Genomic DNA, 14,729 nt, shown 5'->3' on the forward strand with positions numbered 1-14,729 from the left:
GTTCTATTATCTTTTTCTACACAAGTTAAACTAAAACACCAAACAAGCAAGAAAAATGCATAACGTATATATGACGTCAATAATAAGGCCTAATATGGTCCTACGTTATGAAGTACGAGCCTCTTGACGTCAGCACTCTTAGGTCTTGTTTACTTGTAGCTATGGTTTGAGACGTACAGAATGTGCTTGTGTTTTAATCGATAGTATAGTAAATAAGGATGGGCAAAACTGGTTTTTGTAAAAACTAGAAACGATCTCTAGAAAAACCGAAATCCGAAAAACCGACATTTTGGTTTTCTCCAAAACTGGTTCAATTTTCAACGAACACAGAACTAGCTATTTCTATGGAAACGGGAATCGGTTTCCGGAGAACGGAACATAATTCTAGTCAGAAATAGAACCAGTTTTGGAAAAACTGAAATCGGTTTCGATGAAAAACTGAATCGGTTTTGGAGAAGACCGAAACCGGTTTCGGTAGAACACCAAACCGGTTTTTGGAGAAAACTGGAACCGGGTTTGAAGAAAACCAAAACCGGATTGGGTGAAAAATCGAACCGGTTTTGTAGTAAGCCAATAACCAGTTTCGGTGAAAACCGGTTTTGAAGAAAACCTGTTTTTTAATTTCAAAGCCCGTTTTCGGTTTTTCTAAAAACCGGAAACCAAAAATCCGGTTTTTGTGCCCACCACTAATAGTAATACAATACTAATAATAAAATTCTTTATTTATACTGATGGAAAATCTCCTAACCCCAAAGCAAAACCTGAAATGACACCACTAATTCATCATTGTCACGTATACACCACGTAAAGAAGTTTGGTTTCTATGGCATGATATTTTCTCAAGTAACATTGAAAATGGAAATTGTAGTGGATTTTTATTACCAGAGTTAAGAATAGAAATGAATGTATTATTGGAACATTTAATCAATTGCAGGAACATCTCCTCGCCATCTATTACCGTTTTTGCTCTATAATCAACTTTAAAATCGGAAATGGTTGATTTGTGCCACTTCCCGTTTGAATACCACTTCAATCACCAAACTCGACCCCTAGTTTCTAACCCTCTACATCAGTGATCGTTAAACTGTCGATCGCGAGCTAATTTTCGGTAGATCGCGTTAACGCTCCGGTTGGCTAACTTTGATCAGTGTTGCCAATATGGGGTAAAAGTTGCTAAATCTACTTCCAGAAAAAAAAAAAAAACTTGTTGATGACAGAGAAGAGTTCCATCCTTCTCATTAAAGTTAATAAGTCTGATAAAAATATTTGTTATTGCATTTGTTATTTATTACTAACTACGCTTCACTTTCTTTTTTATATACAATTCAATTTCAGTTTCTTTTTGTTATGTATAATTTAATTAAGATTCATTTCATATTTACTTGAAATTTAAATTTATAGGCAAATAAACAAATCTAAGATTTAAAAAAAATGTAGTTCTTTTGCTTGGTAGCTCACAGTAGGATTTAAAAATGGTACGGTAGCTCAGGAGCTTCGTAAGTTTGGCGACGTCTGCTCTACATCCTGGCAAACATTGTTGGTTCTTCTTCCTTCCAGACGGACACACTCTCACACACACACGGACAGGGGCAGTGGATTATTTACGATTTTGTTTCGGGGGAGGGGGGATTGCTAACTTTCTTCCTGGAAATGTGAAAATTCTGCGAGATATTTAATTTATTTACAAACAGTAAATAAAATTTCGGGGGACATAAGCCCGGAATCCCCCCTCAAATACGCCACTGGACAGGGTAAATGTATAAAGGAGTTTTAGTAAACCAAACGCCTTAATAAAAATGTATACGTAAAAAAAAAAAAAAACTATAAAATTTTGTTTCTTTGAATCCCCAATTCAAATTGTGTAGTTGCCCCGGAAACATCTCTGTGTAAGTTAGCTACGAACTTTGCATCCTTAAATCTCATTTTGTTGTCTACAGTGGAGCCAATATAATTCATAAGACAAGCATGACAATAATGGCGAAATATTTGTAGTCATAGTCAAATAAAATTCCAAAGTTATTGAAATAATGTGATATATAATATGTACCTACATTCCCCTTAAGCTGGCTATTTATTTACAGTAATCTTCTATTTAATTACTTTTTTATTTTTATTTATTCATTTGTTTATGTTTATGGAACGAAAGCAAGATCAATTTCACCATCTAAACAAAATGGTAGAATTCCTGTACCACTTAATGGAATGTTATTTGCTGGTACTTTCAACATTTAAAGCAGGATAGCGATTTGTACTTCTTTATCATCTCGTAATATTATCAGTGTTACATGCATGTTGATTCTCGTTTATATTTCCAGTTTTCAATGATCTGGAACATCTTAATGACGTAATTTCGGTAATGTCACCTTATAAGAAGATGATTTTATACCAATACAACTATCACAATAATTTTGTTTTCAACCAAAACAGACAAAATAACAAATTCATGCAACATACACAGACAAAAATGGTTGGTGTTAATACAGACAATTTTAATACAATTTTCACGTGTTATTTCCACACCAAGGTTCCGGTGTTGTAGCTAGCCCAGCCAGTGCGAGTAATATATCTCCGTCGTTCTGGGTATGTAATAGGAGTTTCCAGGGGTAGCTTGACCAGGGGTAAAAGTGAAGGGAACGCGGGGGACGTCGTACACCCATTTAAAAATATATACTATGGCGTTCTCCACTTCCTAAAACACTACAATGGACAAGGATAGGCACGGGAGACGGCGTGACGTCATGCGTCCCCCTACCATTTCAGATCCACTTTTACCGCTGGGCTTCATTCCATGAATAGGGCTATAGTATAGATAATGGGCGAATGCCATGAAAAGCACGGTGGTACAGATATTGGGATGGGAGTCATAAAAAGGGTAGTTGTACAAACATTGGAAATATACCATGAAAAGGGCCGTGGTACAGACATTGAAAATTTGTCATGAAAAGGTCATTCACACAGATATTGCGAGGCAGGGGCGGCGATTAGGGGACAAAAGGGGGCAGTTGCCCTCTACTTTTTTGACGTAACCCCTTAATGTATATTGTTTCATTTGGAAATGTAAAGTTTCTGTATGTATTAGTGCTTCATAGAAAAAAAAATAGCGCCATATAATATTTGCCGCTGCGTGAATACGTATTGGTTATTGTCTTCCCGTGGAGTTAAGAAAGCTGCAGGAATTGCATTTTAATTGCAATTCAAAGCAATTAATATTGCAATTGCTTATTTCTTTAAATGTCGTAGCATATGCTTGTAGTATTTACTGTATTTTATTTTCAAAGAATAATAACATATATTCAATGGCAAGTGTGGAATTAAAAATATAAGTTGTTCATTAATCCCCAGCTTCAATATAACTTCTACAAAACAAGCCTCATATTATCCTTTCTATTTATGTGTTTTTTAAATTTGTTATTAAAAATCGGATCACACAATTTTCCAGACAGAATTTTAAGATGCTCATGAGCAAGGAATCAAATCTCTTCTTACACTTTCGTTATTTAAGAGTACAAAGAGCTAATACCTACTTGCGTTGCTCTTTTCAATTTACTTAATAAAATATGAAATACGATATAGGCTATGGCAGTTTAACTGAAAAGGATTTATTAGTTATACAACCGTTCATCAAGAAAGTGTTAGAAACAATTAGGAAGACTAACATTGATATACAAATTCAGGTCATGTCTTGCACCCTCCACTTTTAACGTCCAATCGTCGCCACTGTTGCAAGGGTACCATGAAAAGAGTGATGGCACAGATATTGGAAGGGTACCAGAGAAAGGGAAAAGATGCAGATATTAGGAAAGCCATGAAAAGAGAGGTAGTACGGCTATTGTAATGGTTCCAAGAAAAGGAAGATATTGGAGGGTACTATGGAAAGAGAAATGACATAGATATTGGGACGGGGCAATGAAAAGGGCGGTGGTGTATATATTAACCCTTTCACTACCAATTTTTTTCGGAGTGAGAAATATTAGTATATGGTTACTTTAAGTTGTTTTCAAACGTATATATATATATATATATATATATATATATATATATATATATATATATATATATATATATATATATATATATATATATATATATATATATATATATATATAATTTTCCGCCGTTTCGTTTTTTGATGCGGGAAGGGTGGGACATATGTATCCCACTGATATTTTTACGTGGAACCTATATGGCCCAGTGGTAGTGACATGAATGATCATCTTGTATTTTCAATTAAGATAAGTATATTGTCAGAAATACAGTTGGGTCGTATTTATGATTACAAATATTTTACATTTCGGCATCCTTTTCCAAATGACAGTACATGCAACCACTGCTTTATCACTAGCACCTTGTTCTTCACTTTCATCTGTTCCATTATCACCACGTTCACTTCCATTACTATCTATTTGATAATGTTCATAAGAATTCTGTAAACCATTAGCAGGGTTCTCTTTACCAGTGGAACATTGATTCATAGCAATAAGATGCGGTAAATTACCACTGGTCCTCTGAGAATGTATCGTGGGACATATATGTCAAAGTGGTAGTGAAAGGGTTAAGAGGACGACATACTAATTGGTACAAATTGGAAAGGGGGTATTATGTCAATTAGAGACGCATGTTTGTAGAGACATCTCGCTTATGTCTACAACAACATACGAAGATGTTTAACTATAACGTAGGAGATAATTTTGAAATAAAAGTAATTCAAACAAAAGTGCTGTTTTAGTTTACCGTTTGATTACGCAGTGCTCTGGTAATAACGCTGTAATTTCTTACTCAACCTTATACGCGACTTGAAAAGTTATTACCAACAAGGACACATAAAAATACGCACATTATTTTGTGTATTAGAAAAATAATGTAAATATTTCAGGGAAATTTATTTATTTTATTGTTTGCGCCCCGGGCAAGGGATCTGGGAGTTTCCATTCGCTCGGGGTTTATTTTCTTGTAATGCGCACCATATGGCATACCTTTTGCATTGATTGTTTTGCAAAACATCAATCGCACTACGAAAATGCATTGATATACGATATAAAGCGTCTAGAAACAAATGCTTAAGCGTGCAAAAGAGCACGTAGTTGACAATTTGCCATTAGAGAGGGAAAAAAGAGAGAAAATAAATCAATTTGATTCATTTCATGTGTTTTCCCCTTTCCCCTCCGCTCCGCAGCACCTAAAGATCCACAGTGGAAGGCAACGACCGTTTAGAAGCAACGTTGCCACGAAATGCTGTGCAGCACATGCTGCTCAACATATGCTGTTGTTGATAGTCTCTTGATTATTATATAAGCACAAGGTTAACAAACAACGTGGCAAAATCACACTCGAGCTGTCGTACTTGAGAGGACTTTTCCAAGGTAACTTGGCGTGATAGAGGCTTTGTGCCAATTGTTTATGCCGTAACTATGCCTTGAGACCATTATTTTCTTGTTTCTCACTGTTCTGTTAAAAGGGAAGTTAATCTGCTCTTCTGGGCAGCAAATATACATCAAGAATAACTCGTAATTTTGTATCGAAAAGCAGTTGTACGAAATCCACATTGTAAAAGAAACAAAAAGTTCCATTAACAAATATCTTGCGATAAAGTCCATTCTAACATTTTTTTCAGTCATTGTTGTGTTATTTTCTCTCATTTCCGTTAGGAGGACGCGGTGGTTCAGTGGTAGAGTGCTTACCTCTAGTGTGTGGGGTCCCTGGTTCGATCCCCGGCCAAGTAAGTTTATGGTGGACAGCATCGTGTCTGTGGGTTCTTTCAGGGTACTCCCGTTTCCTCCCACTTTCTCATTCCGCCAATTCTTCAATCTTCATTTTCCTTATCCTAAAGTGCATAATCATGGGACGTTAAACTAAAAGAGTTCATTTCTAATTCCCGTTACTTTGTTTATACTGTGCAGAATTAATTGACTGATTTTTCAGTGGCAAATCGTGAGGGAAGGCACATCGATAAAAATAAAAGTCTTGTCGCTTCAAAAGAATAGGAAACTTACCTAATATTTAAAGATTAGATACGTTAGTTAAGTTTTCTTTCCTTAGTTTGAAGCGATAGAACTTTCACCAATGTGACTTCGATCACGAGCCGCCACTGATAATTTTATTCTTTTAACATGACAGAATAATTATTACAAAATGAAATCGATCTACAGTAACTTCGATGTCACTAAGTTACTTTTCCATATTTTATTATCACAGTCTAGTGCTGGGGTCAGTGGTCCGATCCCAGCTCGAGCCAGATGATCTTTGTGGTGGACAACACCGTGTGGGTGGGTATCTTCGGGGGTTTCTTCCGTTTCCACTCACTTTCCTCATCCCATCATTACATTCATTTCTCATCACTACCATCTTCTTTAACCCGCATAAGCCTGGGCGGTAAACCTGAAATATTTCATTTCATTTACTATTTGTTAAAGTCTTGGAACTTATATTTCACAAACCTTCATACTAATTAGAGTTTTGAAGTTTTGTACATCTACCACGTAAATTCGAAGACAATACCATATTTTCAGATACTTCTGCCCTAGTTTATCGTTTAACTGTAAAACTAATAAAATCACATAAATACAGTCTATATATATATATATATATATATATATATATATATATATATATATATATATATATATATATATATATAATACGGTATTCATCAAGCGCCTGCTGCTTATACATCCCAACTCGTCACTCAAGTCTGTCTGGTTGCAGACGACCAGGCGTTCTATTGATTTCATATTCATAAGTTTAACCCTTTTAAATTATTGCTTTTTTTAGGTATTTTGTAGACTTTCACTCAATCATCTATTGCGTCAAGACTATTTATCGTAGGATCATGGTTCATACTTCGTTTTGTTTCTAGTAAAACAGAGTTTCCAACTGCGTCCGTAAAATTTCCCTAAAGTGTGCCAAATGCGGGAAATTTTCGCTCAAAGTGGGAAAAGGGATTTTATTTTCAAAAAATCCCTTTTTTATCGCGAATATCTCCCCTTTGGTATAGGATACGATCATGCGAATGCTACTAAAAAAACTTTGCTTTATGGTGAAGAGAATGAGATACAAAGAGTAGCCCTGGGATGAGTAGTTTTGATGCTACAGCCGATTTACATATTTTCCCTTGATAATACCTTTTTAGTAAATTTCTATACTACCATCATCATCATCAAGACTGTTCATTGTGGGGACATGAATTGTACCTCGTTTTCTTTTCCATGAACCAGTCTTTCAAACGGTACCACTCGCATGTCTCTAGCATGTATCATACTGGAGAAAATTCGCGAAAAAGGGAAATTTTTGTCAAAAAATCCCTTTTCCCCCGATTTTGGGCCCCTCTGGCCGGCCCCTGTGTCAACCCACAGAGCCCCCAAAAATCTCAGACATACTACATACTATGTGTAATGACTATACGCAGTTTCAATGTTATATCTTGAAAAATAAGAGAGAAAAAATATCGTCCCATGTGCAAACAGTATCAGCTTTCCCCTATGTGAGCAATGGATAACCCATTTTTATATAATAATTTCCAGACTCATCCCTAATTATCGTAGAGACATGATTGATTCACCGTTTTGTTTGGCCAAAACCAGTCTTTCGAACGGCACCAGTCGCATGTCTCTAGCATGTACCATAGTGGAGAAAATTCGCAAAAAAGGGAAATTTTGTCAAAAAATCCCTTTTCCCCCGATTTTGGGCCCCTCCACTATGGTACATGTTAGAGACATGCGAGTTGTTCCGTTTGAAAGACTGATTCATGCCAAAGAAAACGAGGTACGCATCATGACTTTAGAATAGTGATAATACTGTAGATACTTTACTAAAGTAATTGACTAAGAATGTGTAAAAAATGAAAAAATAAAGAAATCGAGATTTTTTTTGACACACGTCTGCTGACTAGCAACATGAGTCATACCTCATTTTCTTCAGCGTAAGGCAGCCTTTCAAATGGTACCACTCAAATTTCGCTATCATGTACTTGTGAAGAGAAAAATGGGGAAAAGGGAATTTTTTTCTTTACAAAATCCCCATTTTTCCATTTTGGACGAGATTTTCCCGCTTCTGGTAAACGATAGGGAAATTTGAGTGGTATATTTCCAAAGCCTGTCTCATAAAGAAACCAAAGAGGTACAAACCATGATTCTAGGATAAATAGTAATGTGTCAGGGATTTTTTGAAAAAAACTTCTCAAATATACCTTTTTTTTAAAATCCATCGTCCATGTTTGTGACGTCACAGCCCCCAGATAGAGCACGCGAGGCTGCAAAATGCCCATAAAATATGTTCTATGATGCTTCCATATTTGAATGAATGCAAAAAACCCGGTCTAAAAAGCTTTACTAGAGACTTATAAAGCAAATTTCGAAGGTCGACGCCATGGCACAGGTGTTGTGCCATCATAATTTAAAAGGGTTAAACGTTTCTTTTTGTCATAAGAGGAATCACACAATTGCCTTCCACAATGCATTTTTTAAAACGAATCAAGACTAAAAAGTAAAATAATAATATTAATAACAATAAAACACTTTTCGACCATTATGATTTTATAAAATGCACTAAAAAGGAGAAAATATTTTTTGATGTGGTAATTTAGTGTTATTGCATTATACAAGGATAATCTCAAAAGTAAAGACTACCTTATATATATATAAAAAAAAAAAAAAAAAAAAACCTAGACTTAAAAACAGGGAAAACAACCACACCAATATTGCCAATTGCCGCACGAAGTTCTCCCTGTGTCCCAGCACTTTGGAGTTCTTACTTTTTGGGTTTGCCCTCGTATAGAAATGGGACTAAGACGAGAGCGAAGCAATCTCTAAAATTCATAAAATAATAATAATAATAATAATAATAATAATAATAATAATAATAATAATAATAATAATAATAATAATAATAATAATAATAATAATAATAATAATAATAAATAAAACTTCAGCCCTCAACCTTAGCAATAGCCCCTAATGCTTTTAGTCTTAGTCCTTTTATTATTATTATTATTATTATTATTAGAAAGACTAAAAGCATTGGGCACGATTTAATGTTTAAGTGACGTTTCTATTATCAACCATCATCCCTAAACAATGGCGCCGACTTTCCAAAATTTATGTGGGTGCATATCAATGATGGGACGTGTTAGCTTATATGTTTTCAGGGAAGTCTTCATATTTGATTGATTTATTTTTAGTTAAAATCTTTTATGAACACTGTCATAAAAAGCTGTGCTGTGATAAAGTAAAATACACCGGTACTATAAGGGTAAGTTGGGGCTGCCCTAGATCAGTCGGTAACACGCCTGACTTAAACGCAAGAGAAACGGGTTCAAATTAAAAATTTTGTGGGTTCGCCACACTACAAGATTATTTGTGAGAGTGCCGGAGCACCTACGTACTCGGCGCGCATGTTCCTAAAAGCAATAAAAATTTTCCCCATCAACCTTAGAAAGAGCACCCAGTGCGTTTAGTCTTAGTCCTATGTTTCATTTTATCTCATAGAAAAAAACATTTAGTATATTTTATAAAGGCATTGTTTTAAATGGTTATTATCTCTCTTTGTAGTTACCATTCTCTGAGTGCTTCATTTCCATAGATGCTCCACCAAAATGTGAGGACTCGTCAGGTTTCTTATCGGAACCTTTGCTAACATGTTCGGCGCGCTTCGTTAACGAATTACTAGCAGGGACAGTCAATAATGGCTAGGCAACTCAAAATAGGATTGCTTAACTTGTGTGGTAGAAATGTACCAAATAAGGAATCTCGAATTACGTAATATTCTTAATAAATTTTTCTAGAGTTAATTAGCATTACAGTTACATCAGTCTGTTGTTATCGGGAAAATACAACTTATTTTGTTGTTATCATCATGAGTATTTCATTAAGCTCTCAATTTCATATTCTTTTGTGACAAGTGTGATTTTTGTACACATAACATTATCTATCTTTATGAAGGAAGGCTTAAACCCAAACCCCCCTTGCATTCGTTGCAGGATATTCTATTGTTACTGACAGGTCATTTGTAACAAATTGAGAAGCTTTCCTGCACCACTGTCTTCAGATAACCTCCTCATCTTGACGTAAAATTTTCTGTTTTTGCAGTCGATCAATTGTGGCCTATTTCAACTCTCCCTCTTTTTCTTTCCCCCGCATCACACAATCGCGTCCCTGAGGATACATGGCCTTCTCAGCCAATCAGTCTCTTCTACTTTCTAATTGCATCTAATGTTATTCTTATTCTTCTACTAGTCCTAATCCCTCATTTCTTTTCCGATACATTCAGGTCTCAATTCTTCTTCACATCTACATTTCAAGTTTTAATTATTTCTTCACTTTTGGGTAGTGTTCATGTTTCTGTCCCTTACAGCTTAATTTTTCATGAAATATTTGATTAGTCTTCTCTTACCTCTTTATTCAAAAACATAAAATATTTCTTTCGCCATTTCTTTTCTAGATTTTATTTGGCATTCGGACTTCATATCTTTGTTAACAATACTAATCACATGTTCTACTTTCTTCTCTTCTACTTCTACAGAGTATCCGAGAAGTCCCTGTACCCGTAGGTTTGAATAGCACAAAGAGCAATGCTAGTGAAATATAAGTTGTAGTACTGGCAACACTGCTGTCGTCGCTTTGGCAGCAACCTTAGGGTGACAGACGTATTGATTTTCGCAGTACAGTACTGTTTTTCAAGGAACTGTCCTGCATGTTGCGAAGATGCCTAGAAAATCCAGAAATGTCCCTTTTTTTTAAATGTCCTGGTTTAACTTATTTGCAATATCTTAATGTTTCATTATTTATTCACAACATTTTCAATCACATGCACTCTTTTCCTGAATAATGAACTGCTGTGTGTGTTTTTAACACTTTTCAAAAGATTAGGGAAGGAGAACAATCAAGAAACTACTGTCTTACAAATACATTGTTTTTACTGAGAAGGGCTTGCTGAGATATCGGTAACGTAGAAAATGTTTCCTTTTTCAACTTACGACAGTAATAATTTTCTCTCATTTCTTAACCCCTTCAGTGCGTAATTTTCAGATGCAAACCGCTGTAAAAAGTGTATTTTTTGTTGTTGAGAACTTTGGATGTTGATTCTAAATCTGTTTCAAAATCACTTACGTCAGAATCACTAATTAATAACTCTTCCTCGATGTCAGCATCGTTGAAATATCGTTTTAAACCCATTACTGTGCTGTCTGTTCTCAAACAAAACAAAGAAAGAAAACTGTATTTGACGTAGCCCAAACTCTATTTTAATTTTTTCCCTCTTCTTCTTTTAATTAAGCAACAATTGAAACCATCTGAGCGCAAACTCGCTAAATATTGTCGGGATAACATTACTTATACTATGGGCAAGTATATTCTCCATACGCACAGCAGGTGCGTTTTAAAGATACACGAGTTAACTCGCCACCCACACTGAAGGAGTTAAAATAAAACCACGCTCCGAAAATCGATTAAAAACAAAAAAAAAAAAAAAAATGAAGTCTTTAGCCCAACACTAAGTTTCACTGTACATTTATAAGAACAAACCACTTTGTCATTCATCAAAGCATTTGGAGTCGTGTCGTATTCCTTGAATACTTTTGTTCAGTACTTTTTTTATTAACAAAAATGAATGATTAACTTAGGCTAACGTTACATGAAATAACGGCATGCGTATTGCCGACACAGTAAACTATCATATACTATTATATTTGTATCCTACTTTTAGCTCATCAGACTCTGGTCACCCTAAGCAACCTAATAAAGCAATCCTGCTTGACTGGGAGATAGATGTGGCGGAGGAAGCCTTTCGAAAGATAGTTCCTCAGATGATCCACCCGCAATATGTCAAAGAGGATATGGAAATGCATAGATCTGTAAGTACAGCATGATGAAGCATGTACAGATTCATAGAACATAGTTCGCATATGTAATTGCATGTGTATATCACACATCCTTTCCTTTCCTGCCCTGACTTTATCGGACCTGTCCCGTTCTCTTTTCTGCCTTTCTGACCTGTTTTCGGGTCACAAGTTTAGAAGCCTCCTCCCCAACCCTCCTCTATCTGTCTGGCAGCCTTTGCCTGTATTCGTTCCTGATCATCCTCTACCTAAATACATGAATAGTTCCCGGATTGTCGAGGGAAAAAAAAATGAAGAAATGCATACCACCGAACTTTTTAATTAAACTAGAACAATGTGCAAACTAACTTCCACCCACACCCCACCTCCCCAATAAAAAAGTTGCTTTGAAACATCTCTTGGATCACTTACCAGCTTTTCGTCCTGACACAATTGATCAAAAAGCTTTTAATCTTTTTTTCCAATTGTGGTAAAATTTTTTAACTTTTTTCCCCCATACACAAAATTGAAGTCATAACTTCAAACTTATTTTTGTAGCAAGATAAACTGTCAGCTGCAATTTTAAGCATAAAAGAGGTTTTATTAAGATCAACATTTTCTGATTGAAGAATTTACAATACTATTGATTCTGTACATTGTTGAAGCGAGCAACATTTTCCCTCTCTCTAATTTGAACTCCGAATTAAAACAAAAGACATATTTTACAAACAGCGGAGTATTGTTAACAAAATTCTCACGAAAATACTTTATTTACATAGTGTGAGTGGCGGGATTCACTACCTCATTAGGATCTATTTCAAATTAATCAGACAAAAAGATTGCGAATATTCAGAAAAAAATTACGCCATATTCCACCAAAATTTAATAATTTTATTTTACTAAAGATATTGTAGAACATCTTTTTAAAATCATAATAGCTATGTGTATTCGGAGAGGAACGAAGGAAGATGATAGAGCATTTCTGACTGCCTTCAACTCCAAGCACTGGGGATTGTGTCAGAGCTTCAACAAACATACAAACAATATTTTATAAATGAATTAACTATCACGCAAAATATGGTGGAACATATTTTTTACATGGAGTGGGGAGAACTTTACCGTTGTCGGTTGATCTTAAATTTATAAAAGTAACCAAGGAAGTTCTGTCACTTTTTGTGGAGGTCTGTGTTCATTGGCCCTCACACTGTGAGTTGAATGCGAATGGAGATAAGGCGAACGTCAGTTGTTGCTGTGGGTATATCCATCATACTACGTGGTTGTGGCAGTGCAATTATACCGTGAACTTGCGTAAGGACAGAGTGAGCATGGGACCTCCACAGAGCGTCATATAAGCGTGTATGCTGTACGAGTTCAAACTGCGGTCAAACACCTTGGGCCAGGACAACGATAAGCCCCACGTGGCTAGGATGACCCGGGACACCATTCTACGCCTTGAATGGAAAATACTATTGCATCCGCCATACTCCCCGGGCATTGCACCGTCCGATTATCACCTGTTCCATTCCTTAGACGATCACCTTAGAGGACACCAGTTCAAATCCCTAGTAGATTTGCAAAGTGCACTTGATACCTTCTCCACTTCACGGCCCACCAAGTTCTACTGCGATGGAATTCATGGCCTTCCAGAACGTTGGCAAAAGATCATCGATGCTGATGGTGACTACTTTTGATCTTCCAGGTACGTCTTAGGTGACATATCGATGTTTAAAGGTGGTGGGTGTAAAAGCGACAGAACTTTCTTGGTTACCTTTATAAGTAGTGTAGAGGGTTGTCAAGCCTCAATAAATATGCTCCATACTCAATCAACATTTTTTTTTGCCATAGTCATCGTGGAACTTTTTTAATAGAAAAAATAGGAGTATCACACACCCTACATAAGGACACTCCTGACAGTTTTTAATCCAAGAACTATGGGAATTCCCCAAAGAAAAAGTTCATATATTTTAACACAATCCAATAATTTTTACGAAAGTTTGCGTGGGGTTATTTCTTTCAAGAAATTGGGGAGAAGAGTTTTAAATCCACTCTTTGCTCTTTCGTGATCTTAAGTCCATCCGAAGCAGATGATTCGAAAGCCTCGAAGAGAATATTTGGCATATTGCATTAAAATCAAATCCCTTTTTAAAACAAAAATTTTCGTGAAGCATATTTCTTAACTTTAGGAATAAGAGGATAAATTCGCTCTTTCATTATTGACACTTTAACCCCCATGTTTTGTCGAAATCGATTTTTTTTTTTTTTTTTGTATATACCCTACCTGCAAATTGTTTTGTATGCAAATGTTCAAACTTGCAACATGGGATTGATTTTACTCCCCTTATTTTTAATGGATTATATATCATGTTGAATGAAGGCGCATATCAAGTTTGGTTAAAATAGGGTACGTTTTACGGGAATTATTGTGGAATAAACGGACACAAAATGCCAATGGAATCGAATGGTAGAAGATACGCTAACACTCGCTTCAATTAGCGCATTCAAAACTTTCGTTTTCAAGACTACGTGACAATTCTAAATTTTTTAAGTATTTAAAAAAAAACGTCACCTCTTTCCTTTCTATTTGCTAATGGTATTGTTTTTGCCAAAGCTTTAACTCAACATATGCATAACGAAGACCAACGCATACAACAGAGTGGAGCTAAAAAGTGGTTATACTCTGAATATAATGTCCTGAGGTTCAGGTCTGGAAATATTTTTTCCACGTTTCTCGATTTTCAGTTTCCTCCTGAAACCCCAAATGTTTTCTTCTATTTTTCAAATCATTGATTAGTCTTCTTTCTACTTGCTTTCCTTCCATTTTTCCATCTATGGCGTTAAGAAGTCAATTTCTTCGCAAGATGTGTCTAATCCAATTGGCCTTCCTACGAAGGCTAAAAGCGTCTTCTTCTCTCTTACCTGTTTT

This window comes from Thermobia domestica, chromosome 18, assembly GCF_964235325.1.
Source record: "Thermobia domestica chromosome 18, izTheDome1.hap1.1, whole genome shotgun sequence".
In the NCBI taxonomy this organism is placed as follows: Eukaryota; Metazoa; Arthropoda; class Insecta; order Zygentoma; family Lepismatidae; genus Thermobia; species Thermobia domestica.